Source organism: Durio zibethinus, chromosome 21, assembly GCF_047325235.1.
Source record: "Durio zibethinus cultivar Kanyao isolate XHJ-2024 chromosome 21, ASM4732523v1, whole genome shotgun sequence".
In the NCBI taxonomy this organism is placed as follows: Eukaryota; Viridiplantae; Streptophyta; class Magnoliopsida; order Malvales; family Malvaceae; genus Durio; species Durio zibethinus.
In genome coordinates, this window is record NC_143182.1 from 17,302,525 (window position 1) to 17,315,973 (window position 13,449).

At 29.8% G+C, this 13,449-nt stretch overlaps 2 pseudogenes; both read right to left on the reverse strand.

Annotated features, from left to right (window-relative positions):
• Positions 1-2,093: 2,093 nt before the first annotated feature.
• Positions 2,094-2,237, reverse strand: LOC149512952 (5.8S ribosomal RNA; annotated as a pseudogene).
• A 291-nt stretch (positions 2,238-2,528) lies between these two features.
• On the reverse strand, positions 2,529-4,350 carry LOC149512953 (18S ribosomal RNA; annotated as a pseudogene).
• Between the last annotated feature and the right edge of the window lie 9,099 nt (positions 4,351-13,449).

Below are 13,449 nucleotides of genomic sequence, written 5' to 3' on the forward strand. Positions count from 1 at the left end.
TTGAAATAGATAATTATTCAAATAGTCATAACTATTTGAACTTGTTTGAAAAATAGTTTCATTTTTTAAATCTCTTACTCGTTGTTTTAAGAATATTAATAAATTAGATTGATGTTATTTCAAATAAGCTTTTACGAACAAAAACAATTGCTTTGTGATAAAATAAAAGGTCATAACTATTTGAAATAGTTAATTGTTTAAACAGTCATAACTATTTGCATTGGTCAGGCCAACAGATTCATTTTTTAAATCCATTACTTATGAATTTTCAAAATATTAATACATTAGCATTACTTTATTTCGAATAAGACTGTATGAACAAAAACAATTATTTTATGACAAAACAAATTATCATAATGATTTGAAATAAATAATTGTTTAAATAGTTATAACTAACTGAACTGGTTTAGTAAACAGATTTATTTTTTCAAATCTCTTACTTCTTAATTTTCAAAATATGAATTGATTAATATTATTTTATTCCAAACAAACTTATATGAACAAAAACATTTGTTTTATGATAAAAGAAAAAGTCATAATGATTTGAAATAGATAATTGTTCAAATAATCATAATTATTTAAATTGGTTTGACAAACAAAATTATTTTTTAAATTCCATACTTATTAATTGTTTAAATATTAATAAATTTGTTTTATTTTATTCCTAATAAGTTACTAAGAACTGAAAAAATTATTTTATGACAATAAAATAATTATCGATATATTGTTATGTCAATTATAATAAATTATTACTTATTAAATTATTAATATATGATTATTTTAAAATATATCTAAAAATTTATTATTCTTATGGCCATTTTGTTAAATGGTTAATTATTAAATCAATTATCTTTTAAATTAATAATTATTACTTATTCTTATTTATTATTTTCAATTAATATTCAAGTAATTATTATTAATTTGTTTACAATGGCCAATATTTATTAAAATTATTTTAATATTGTTATTTATTTAATCGATATATTTTGTTATTAATAATTAATATTCAAGTAATTAAATCTGAAACCTAAGGTGATTTATTTAAGTTTATAATAGTTATATAACTATTTAAATAATTATCTATTTCAAATCATTATAACTATTTATTTTGTTATAAAACAAATGTCTCTGTTCATACAAGCTTATTACGAATAAAATAATACAAATTAATTAATATTCAGACAATTAATAAGTATAACATTTAAAAATAAATCTATCAAACAAATTCAAACAGTTATAACTATTTGAATTATTATTTATTTCATATCATTATGACTTTTTGTTTCATTATAAAACAATTGTTTCTATTTATTCAAACTTATTTAGATTAAAATAACACTAATTTCTTAATTTTTAACTAATAAGTAAAAAATTTTAAAAATAAATATATTTAACGAGCAAGTTTAAATAGTCATGGTTATTTGAATAATTATCTATTTAAAATCGTTAAACCTTTTGTTTTGTGATAAAATAATTTTTTTCTATTTATCTAATATTTGAATTGTTTCAACTTATTAAATTAATAAGTAATTTATTAATTACTCTTTGACTCTACTTTCAAAGTCCTTTTCATCTTTCCCTCACAGAACTTATTCACTATCGGTCTCTTGCTTGTATTCAGCCTTGGATAGAATTTACTCTCCGATTGGAGCTATATTCCCAAAAAAAACTTGACTCGCAGACAACACCTCATGGTGCGATAGAGTCTAGGCATAATAGTGCTCTCACCCTCTACAGGCTACAATTCAAACATAGAGATGCTTGATTCTCAAGCTAAGCTCTTCTCAGTTCATTCATCGCGACTAGGGGAATCGTAGTAAGTTTATTTTCCTCTACTTATTTGTATGCTTAAACTCAATAGGTCACAATATAAGCATCGACCGAATGATATGGGGGGTTTGATGGGGTTTGGATGGACAATATGCACGTCTTATCGGAACAAGGCATGCAGTGAGCTTTACCATTGACAGTCATGACACTATCGTTGTTAGGGACTCATTTTTAGACCAACCACTATTGACAAGATCATGGGAAGCCATCTTTCGCCCCTTCAATCAGAGCTGATATGTAGAAGGTTGGAGGGCAATGATGCATGACACCTACATAGACACGGGGCTTGGGACACAACTTATGTTCAAAGACTTAATAGTTCACGAGATTCTACAATTCACACCAAGTATCACATTTCACTACATTTTTCATTGATATGAGAGCCAAGATATCCGTTGTCGATAGTCGTTTTGATTTTTCTTGACAAAATGAGCCATGGTGCTGCCCACGCATGCACCGCAAATGGGGTGGCGACAGCACACGTGCTCTTTTTCATTTAGGTTTCTTGGCATGATTCATGCTTGAGGTTTGTTATTTGGTCACAGGTAATGATGCTGATCATTTCATTTGCTCAAAAGGCAGAACAAAGCGATCGTTGCACATGCCTAAGGTTAGAAAGGGCTAAGGCCACGAAGGCACCCTCGCCCTCTTGGTGTTTCATTAATACATTCATGGGTCATTCGTTGAGCCAATTTTGACAATGATCCTTCTGCAAGTTCACTTATGGAAACCTTGTTATGACTTTTCCTTCCTCTAAATGATAAGGTTTAGTGGACTTCTTGCAACATCACAGGTAGTGAATTGTCCATATCGCTATAATTTGAACACTTCACCAAACCATTCAATTGGTAGAAGCGATAGACGACGTGTACAAAAGGCAGGGACGTAGTCAACGTGAACTGATGACTTGCACTTACTAGGAATTCCTCATTGAAGACCAACAATTGCAATGATCTATGCTTATCATTATGAAATTTCAAAGATTACTCAGGCCTATCGGCCAAGGCTATAGACTCATTGAATACATCAATGTAGCACATGTGCAGCCTAAAACATCTAAAGGCATTATAGACTTGTTATTACCTTAAACTTCCTTAGTCTAAGCAGCCATAGTCCCTTTAAGAAGCTAGCCATGGAGGATCATCTCCTCGTAGCTAGTTAATAGGTTGAGGTCTCATTCGTTAATAGAATTAAGCAGACAAATCGCTATACCAACTAAGAGCGACCATGCACCACCACTTATAGAATCAAGAAAGAGCTTTCAGTATGTTAATCCTTACTATATTTGGACCTTATAAGTTACCTTGTGTTGAGTCAAATTAAACTACAAGCTCTACTCCTAGTGGTGCCCTTTCATCAATTTCTTTAAGTTTCAGCCTTGCAACCATACTACCCCTAGAATCCGAATACTTTGATTTTTCATAAGTGTCGACAGAGTCCTAAAAGTAACATTCATTGATCCCTAGTTGGCATCATTTATAGTTGAGACTAGGATGGTATTTGAGCAACTTCTAGCCCCCAACTTTCAATTTTGATTAATGAAAACATCTTTGGTAAATTGTTTTCGCAGTGGTTCATCTTTCATAAATCCAAGAATTTTAGCTTTGACTATAAAATACGAATGCCCCTAACTGTCACTGTTAATCAATACTCTGATCCCAAAGGCCAACACAATAGCACAAAAGTCCTATAATGTTATCCTATGCTAATGTATACAAACATAGGCCTACTTTAAGCACTCTAATTTCTTCAAAGTAACATCATCAGAGGAATGACTTGGCTAGTTAAGGTCAAGAGCACATTGTTGGTTATAAAAACAAGTGGACTGGTGTTCACCGTGAGGTGGATCAAATGACCTAACCCTAGTTTCAACTATGAGTTTCTTAACAAAAAATAACTTAAGTATATGCTATTGAAGCTAGAATTACCGTGACTACTAGCACCAGACTTGCCCTCCAATGGATGGCCCTTCAATGGATCCTCATTAAGGGATTTAAATTGTATTCATTTCAATTACTAAACTCATAGAGCCCGGTATTATTATTTATTATCATAACCTCCCTATGTCAAGATTGGGTAATTTTTCGCTTGCAACTTTCTTTGGATGTGTTAGCCTTTTCTCAGGTTCTCTCTTCACAATCGAGCCTTAATTCTCCATCATCGATCACCACCATAGAAGGCCACTATCCTACCATCAAAAGTTGATAAGGTAAAAATTTGAATGATGCATCGTTAGCACAAAGGTCATGTGATCCGTCAAGTTATAATGAATCATTAAAGCAAAGGGCAAAGCCCACGTTGACCTTTCATCTAATAAATGCATCCTTTCCAAAAGTAGAGGTTTGTTGTATGCTTTAGTTGTAGAATTACTACAGTTATCTGAATAGTAGATACTGTTAAACAAACTATAACTAATTCAATGAGCCATTCATAATTTCACAGTCTAAATTAGTTCATACTTAGACATGCATGGCTTAATCTTTGAGACAAGCATATGACTACTGGCAGGATAACCAAGTAGCATTCCTTTAGGACATTAGGACTACAAAAGCCTTAATGCACCGACTGAGTGGTAAAGAAAGCCAACAGAGAGCACAAGCATCGTGTGTGTCGAACACATAAAATGCATAGCTTTAGACGAATAAGGGCTAAGGGCTAGCACCCATAAAATGTTCTACATTCGAGAGCATGAATGAACACTAGTGTACCAATGCGACCATAAGGGTTTTGGGTGGCACACCTGGGACACGGGGCATAATTAAGGTCTGACCCATAACCCCTAAGGACATAAAGCAGATGATAGATGGCAAGATATTCGATTTCTATCAATTTAGATATGCAACACAAGATCCCGATCGCACCTTTAAGGTACGATGACTATATGAGAGAGATTGAAAAGGGTGATGATCAACAGTTTGATGCATCGAGCATGAAGCTTGCCAACATGCATAACCATAGCACTACTCATATGCCCATTGCATACAAGTGATAGCATTCATGCACACTGATCCATAACCCATCCAATCGATTACACAATGAGCAAGTGAAGAAAATAACGCATAAGCCACACCATAACCACTTGGCAGGGGAAAAACACAATCAAGGGCCACAAGACTGCACCTACCATCCAACAGGCAACAATGGCATAACACCATTAATGCTTGGTTTGGCTAGGATTGCATATGCAAACTCTACTGTCACCACATCGAATGGATGTTATCTAATTTAAGGACTTGTTCCCAGGGTCCTAGGTAGCATCGACTGCATGCACTGGCTTGGCCAGGCTAAGGCATTTTTTGTGGTCAACGAGAAAGGACCATAAGACTATCAAATACCTAAAAGACTTGGCCAACCTAACCCCATTATCACAGCTTCTACTTGCACCACCCTAGGGAATTGTTGCATGATTCAATAACTTGGTCATAGGGTATGGGACAGCATTAGCCATAGGCACAAGCTCAAGCTTGACCTTTTTTGAGTGTATGCCAACCGGTCAAGGCCATAGGCTTTTACAAGTCACTAAAGCAGCTAGTCTCCAGACATCAAGGCCAAAAGGCATGCATGGCCTAAATTTTACCTCAAGGATGTTGCCATGAATGTATGCAATGAGAGGCCCATCACGCACACTTACTCCATCTAAAAAAGGGAAAGAAAACACCCAGATAACTAACCCTTAAAGAGCATAAGAGATTTTATAGATATGTTAGCATAGACATTAAAGTGTCTGAAATAGGGAAACTTTTTTCAAATAAGCATATCCCACACCAAGGGTTCGCAAGTGCCAGTGGTGGTCGAGGTAAGTACCCACAACAAGGGCCAACAGGTGCCAACAGTGATAAAGGTAACTATTCACATAAAGGGCCATATTCTTCTAATGTTGATCAAGGCACGTGCATGCATCAAGGGCCAGCATGTGCCGATAGTGGTCAAGGTAAATGCCTATACTAAAGGCCAGCTTGTGTCGATAATGGTCAGGGCCTTGGTCAAAGTTTGATTCTAGGCCATGGTGCACACGTTAGGCTTAGGCATACGTTGGTGCCTCATTTTTTTTCCTAGGGCATCATCACTAAAGCATCATCAGAGAACCTGCTTGGTAGCATTGGGGGTTTCAGCGAATAGGGGAAGGGATTAGGGGGTGTGTGCACTTGATATGCGATGGGTGGTAGCCCTTGACCTTTCGGCTCTTTATCCCCCAAGCAACCTCGACTACTCAACCCTTTTAAAGAGCATAAGAGCGTTTTATCAATTTGTAACTAGTAGCCATTCAAATGTTTGAAATGAGGATTTTTTTTCAAATGGACACAAAATCTTTCACACTTTGACATTTTAGCTGAATTTTTTTGTGGATGCCAACAAAAATATAAGGATCACATATACTAAATTTGAGCCCAAAACTCTTAAAAAATTTTCAAAAAATCCCAAATTGTAAAATATTCTAAAAATTGTAAAAACTAAGAATGAGTCATCTTATTGTGAAACTTCATAAGAAGGCTTAAGGGACCATTATATGAATTTTCAATCCATAAAAATGGCATTTGCATAGCAAAAATATGAAGATGTGTTTAAACCCACCTATTGTCCTATCGTGAAGCACGTGGTGCGTAGCCCAGCATGTGCTGATGGTGTTTGAGTGAATTACGCGCACAAAAGGCTAGCATATGCTAAGACCAAGGTGAACATGTCTCGATGGTGGTCGAGGCATATGCATGTGTCACGGTCTGCATATTGGTCCATGCTCAGGGGTTCTTTTCGATTCAAGAAACAATTTCAATTTTAGAGGGATAAGATCTGACAGCTAGGGAGACTAAGCCTTGAGGCCTACTAAAGGCCCATATTGTAAGGAACTAGCCTAGAACATTGGTATTGGTAGTGATCAAAATTTGAGAGGCTCAAGCATGGTGTTCAAGTTTGGTAGAATTGAGCTAGCCCCTAGTGCGAGCATTGGTGAGTGCTTATATCAATTTACAAGCCATAAAAATGACATTGGCATGAAAGAAATATGAAAATGTGTTTGAACCCACCTACTACCCTATCATGGTACACATGGTGCATGGCTCAAGCCTAAGATACCCTTGTATAGTGTGTAACCCAGCATGTGCCAATGGTGTTTGAAAGAACTACCCACACAAAGGGCTAACATGTGCCGATGATGGTCAAAGCATATGCTGAGACCTAGGGCCAACATGTCGTAATGGTGGTCGAAGCATGCGTATGTGTCACGGTTCTAGTGGAACGGTCTGACAGCCAAAGGGACTAAGCTTTGAGACCTATTAGAGGCTCAAGTTATGGAAAACTAGCCCAGAACACTGGTATAGGCAATGATCAATTCTTTAGAGGCTCAGGCAAAATGTTCAGGTTCAACATAATTGAGCCAAGCCCAGGTATGGGAGCTATTGAGCACTTATATAAATTTACAAGCCATAAAAATGCTACTAGCATGGCAGAAATATGAAGATGTGCCTAAACCCACCTATTACGTAGTCGTGGTGCACATGGTGTGCTACTTGGGCCCAGGATACCCTCACGTGATGCGTAACCCAACATGTGCCTAGACCAGGAGCCAACATGCCCTGATGGTGGTTGAGGCATGTACATGTATCATAGTTTGCAAGTTGGTCTAAGCCCAAGGGTTTTGTTCGAGTCGAGTAGCAGCTCCAGTTTTAGAAAGACAGGGTCCAACAATCGAGAAGACCAGAGATTAAGGCTTATTACAAGCCAAAGTCATGGGGAACTAGTCCAACACAGTGGTATAGGCAGTGATCAAGACTCTAGAGGCTCAAGCACATATTCAAGTTTGACAGAGTTGAGCTAGACCTAAATGCAGGTGCTAGTAAATGATACGTAGGCATATGGTCAGACCCAGGTTCGAGCACTAATAATCAAGGTGCACATCCATGGTTGGACCTAGGTGCAGGCATACTTGAATACAATCTTGGGACGATCAGATTTGTAGGCTTTTAAAAGGCCCAGTACTACAACATAATCTTTGACAAGCTAGAATTATGATGAGCACTTGAGCTTTGTAGGTTAACTTAGGCATATAGAGTCAATTTCCTGTCTAAGGTCATACGTGGTTTAGCTTAAGACTGATGCTTGTGACACATGCACTGAGCATCATTTCATGCCAATGGTGATCGAGGGCCAGACAAGTGCCTTAGGTGGGAGGGTCATGGTACACATGCCATAGCAGTGTCAGCATTTGCCACAAATGTGTCCAAGGCAACAACCAGCACTAAGGACCTGCTTGTGCCAATAGTGATTAAGGCAAGTACCCACTCAAACATTGCACGTATTTGGCGATGGTGTCCAAGGCAATAACGGGCCGACATCCGTCGACGATGTTGGATGTGGTGGCCCATGTAGCAATCAAGGACCAAAGATAATCAATGGCATTCGAGGTAACAACCTGCACCGAAGGCCAGTGTGTGTTGATAGAGATTGAGGTAAGTGCTCACACTGAAGGCAAGCCCATCTTTATAACAAATATCGAGGGCATTTGGTTGCCGTTTACTTAGACATTCGAGGGAGAGATGTTATCGCCCGACCAAATCAGTTGCAATGGGGAACATCATTCATCCCCAACCACAAAGGGGTATGGTGTAAAAAAAATAAAGTGAGAGGGCTTTGGTGGGTGTAGGGGAAAGGGACAAATTGAAGCAACAAAGGGCTAAATCTTAGTAAATCATGGCAATAAGGCCACTCTACCACTTACAGCAGTTAAACTAATTTATTTTAATTATTCAAATAGTCATAATTATTTCAATTGGTTCAACAAACAAAAATATTTATTAAATCTCTTATTGATTAATTTTTGAAATATTAATAAATTTTTTTATTTTATTCTGAATAAGTTAGTAAGAACTAAAAAAATTATTTTACGATAAAACAAAATGTCATAACAATTTAAAATAAAGAATTGTTCCTATAACCTTAACTATTTAAATTGATTTAGCAAAAAAATTTATTTTTTAAATCTATCAGTTATTAATTTTCAGAATATTATTACATTAGTATTATTTTATTCTGAATAAACTTGTATGAATAGAAATAATTGTTTTATGAAAGAACAAAAGGTTATAAGAAATTGAAATACAAATAGTCATAACTATTTGAATTGGTTCGATAAACAGATTTATTTTTTAAATCTCCTACTTATTAATTTTTAAAATATTAATAAATTAATATTATTTTATTACAAATAAGCTAGTATGATGAAAAACAATTGTTTTATGTCAAAAGAAAAGTTCATAATAATTTGAAATAGATAAATGTTCAAATGGCCATAATTATTTTAACTGATTCAATAAACTAATTTATGTTTTAAATCTTTAACTTATCAATTTTTAAAATATTAATAAAGTAATATTATTTTGTTTGGGACAAGCTTTTATGATCTAAAACAATTGTTTTATGATAAAATAAAAAGGTTATAATGATTTTAGATAGATTATTATTCAAATAGTCATAACTATTTGAACTTATTCGGTAAATAAATTTATTTTTTAAAATTTTTTGTTTATTAATTTTCTGAATGTCAATAAATTAGTATTATTTTATTTTGAATAAGCATGTATGAACTGAAACAGTTATTTTTTGACTAAACAAAAGGTTAGAATGATTTGAAATAGATAATTGTTCTAATAGTCTTAACTATTTGAACTGAATCAGCAAACACATTTATTTTTTAAATCCTTACTTATTAATTTTTAAAATATTATTAACTTAGCAATATTTTACTCTGAATAAGTTTGTATGAACAGAAACAAATGTTTTAGGACAAAACAAAGATCATAACAATTTAAGATAGATAATTGTTTAAATAGTTATAACTATTTAAACTGGTTCAGTAAAGAGATTTAGGTTTTTAATCTCTTACTAATTTTTGAAATAGTAATAAATTAGTATTATTTTATTATAAATAATTGTATATGAATAGAAACAATTGTTTTACAACAAAATAAAATGTCATAAGAATTTGAAATAGATAATAGTTCAAATGGACATGACTATTTGAACTAGTTCGATAAACTAATTAATTTTTGGAATATTAATAAATTTATATTATTTTATTCAAAATACACTTGCATGAACAGAACTAATTGTTTTATGATAAAACAAATGTCATAATGTTTTGAAATAGATTATTGTTTAGATAGTCATAACTATTTCAACTTGACCAATAAAAAAATTATTTTTTTTTTAATTTTGTTACTCTTTAATTTTTGGAATATTATTTTATCTCAAATAGGCTTATATGAACTGAAGCAATTATTTTATTACAAAACAAAAGCTCACGATGATTTGAAATAGATTATTATTCAAATAGTCATGACTATTTGAATTTGTTCGGCAAACATATTTATTTTTTTAAATCTTTAACTTATAAATTGTCGAAATATTAATAAATTAATATTATTTTATTCCAAATAAGCTAGTATAAACAAAAACAATTGTTTTATGACAAAACAAAAAGTCATAACAATTTGAAATAAATAATTGTTCAAATAGTCATAACGATTTAAACTTGTTCAGTAAACTGATTTATTTTTAAATCTTTTACTTATTAATTGTCTTAATTTAATAAATTTGTATTATTTTATTCAAAATAAGCTTGTATGAAAAAAAAATCATTTTATGACAAAGCAAAAGGTTATAGCGATTTCAATAAATAATTGTTCAAATAATTATAATTATTTAAACTTGTTCAGTAAACAGATTCATTTTTTAAATCTCTTAATTATTAATTTTCAAAATATTAATAACTTAATATTATTTTATTTTGAATAAGCTTATATGAATTAAAATAATTTTTTTATGATTGAAGAAAAGGTCATAACGATTTGAAATAGATAACTATTCAAATAGTCATGACTGTTTAATCTAGTTTAGTAAACATATTTAATTTTTTACATTTTTCACTTATTAATTGTAAAATATTAATAAATTTGTATTATTTTAATCCGAATAAGCTTGAATAAATAGAAACTATTGTCTTATAACATAACAAAAAGTCATAATGATTTGAAATAAATAATGGCTTAAATAATCTTAATTTGAACTAGTTTGATAAACATATTTATTTTTTAAAATTTTTATTAATCTTTGAAATATTAATAGATTAGTATTATTTTATTTTGAACAAACTTATATGAACAAAAACATTAGTTTTATGACAAAACAAAAGGTCATAACAATTTGAAATAGATAATTATTCAAATAGTCATAATTATTTGAACTGGTTAGGTTAACAGAATTATTTTTTAATTCTCTCACTTATTAATTTTTGAAATTTTAATAAATTTATTTTATTTTATTCTAAATAAGCTAGTATGAATTGAAAATATTGTTTTATGACAAAACAAAGGGTTATAATGATTTGAAATAGATAATTATTCATATAGTTTTAACTATTTAAACTAGTTCGGCAAACAATTTTATTTTTTAAATCTCTTAGTTATTAGTTTTTAGAATATTATTAGATTGGTTTTATTTTATTTCAAATAAGCTTGTATGAACAAAAATAATTGTTTTATGATAAAACAAAAGGTTATAACAATTTGAAGTATACAATTGCTCTAATAGTCATAACTATTTGAATTGATTTTATAAACAGATTTATTTTTTAAATCTCTTACTTAGTAATTTTTGAAAGATTAATAAATTAGTATTATTTTATTTCAAATAAGCTTGTATGATCAAAAACAATTGTCATATGACCAAACAAAAGGTAAGAACAATTTGAAATAGATAATTATTGAAATGGGCATAATTATTTGAACTGATTTGGCAAACATATTCACTTTTTAAATCACTTACTTATTTGAATTTGTTCGGTAAACATATTTATTTTTTAAAATCTCTTTCATATTAATTTTCCAAATGTTAATAAATTAGTATTAATTTATTCTGAATAAGCTTGTATGAACTGAAACAATTATTTTATGACTACAAAAAAGATCAAAATGATATGAAATAGATAATTATTCTAATAATTTTAATTTTTTGAACTGATTCAATAAACAAATTTATTTTTTAAATCACTTACTTATTAATTTTCAAAATATTATTAAATTAGTATTATTTTAATCCAAATAAGCTTGTACAAACAACATAATTGTTTTATGTTAAAAGAAAAGGTCATAACGATTTGAAATAGATAATCATTCATAGAGTCTTAACTATTTGAACTAGTTCGACAATTAGATTTATTTTTTAATTTTCTTGGTTATTAAGTTTTGAAATATTATTAAATTAATATTATTTTATTCTAAATAAAATAGTATGAACAGAACCAATTGTTTGATGATAAAATAAAAGGCTATAACGATTTAAAATAAATAATTATTGAAATAGTCAAAACTATTTGAATAGGTTTGGTAAGTAGATTTTCTTTTTAAATCTCTTATAGATTTATTTTTTAAATATTAATAAAATAATATTATTTTATTTCAAACAAACTTATATGAACAAAAATAATTATTTTATGACAAAACAAATCTTTAAATATTTTTACTTTAAAATAGATTTGAAATTAAATATTTAATTTTTAAATTAAACAAATTTAAACTTAAATTAGAATAACATTCAAATAGTTATGAATATTTAAATTATAAGATTTCAAATATAAAAAATTAATAACTAAGAGATTTAAAAGGTAATATTTTTCTAATTATTTAGCTGTTGTTTTATGACAACTCAATTAAAAAACTTTTAATAAGTTTAAATTACGAAAGGTACGATTCAAATTTATTAACAAATTATTAATTTAGTATGATTTGAAATAAATAAATGTTCAAATTGTTATAACTAATTGAACTAGTATGGTAAATAGATTTATTTATTAAATCTCTTATTAATTTTTAAAATATTAATAAATTAATATTATTTTATTTCAAACAAACTTATATGAACAAAAATATTTGTTTTACGACAAAACAAAAGGTCATAACAATTTGAAATAGATAATTATTCATATAACCTTAACTATTTAAATTGGTTTGGTAAACAAATTTATTTTTTAAATCTATCAGTTATTAAATTTCATAATATTACTAGATTAGTGTTATTGTTTTTCGAATAAGCTTGTATAAAGATAAATAATTATTTTATGACAAAACAAAAGGTTATAATGATTGGAAATATATAATTTTTTAAATAGTCATAACTATTTGAATTGATTTGATAAACAGATTTATTTTTTAAATCTCCTACTTATTAATTTTTTAAATATTAATAAATTAGTATTATTTTATTTTGAATAGGCTTGTATGATGAAAAACAATTGTTTTATAACAAAACAAAAGTTCATAATGATTTGAAATAGACAATTGTTTAAATGGTCATAATTATTTGAACTGATTTGATAAACTAATTTATGTTTTAAATCTCTAACTTATCAATTTTTATAATATTAATAAAGTAATATTATTTTATTTCAAATAAGCTTTTATGAACTAAAACAATTGTTTTATGATAAAATATAAGGTCATAACGATTTTAAATAGATAATTGTTCAAATAGTAAAAAATATTTGAACTTGTTTGGTAAATAGATTTTTTTTTCTAATTTCTTACTTAATAATTTTCTGAATGTTAATAAATTAGTATTATTTTATTTCAA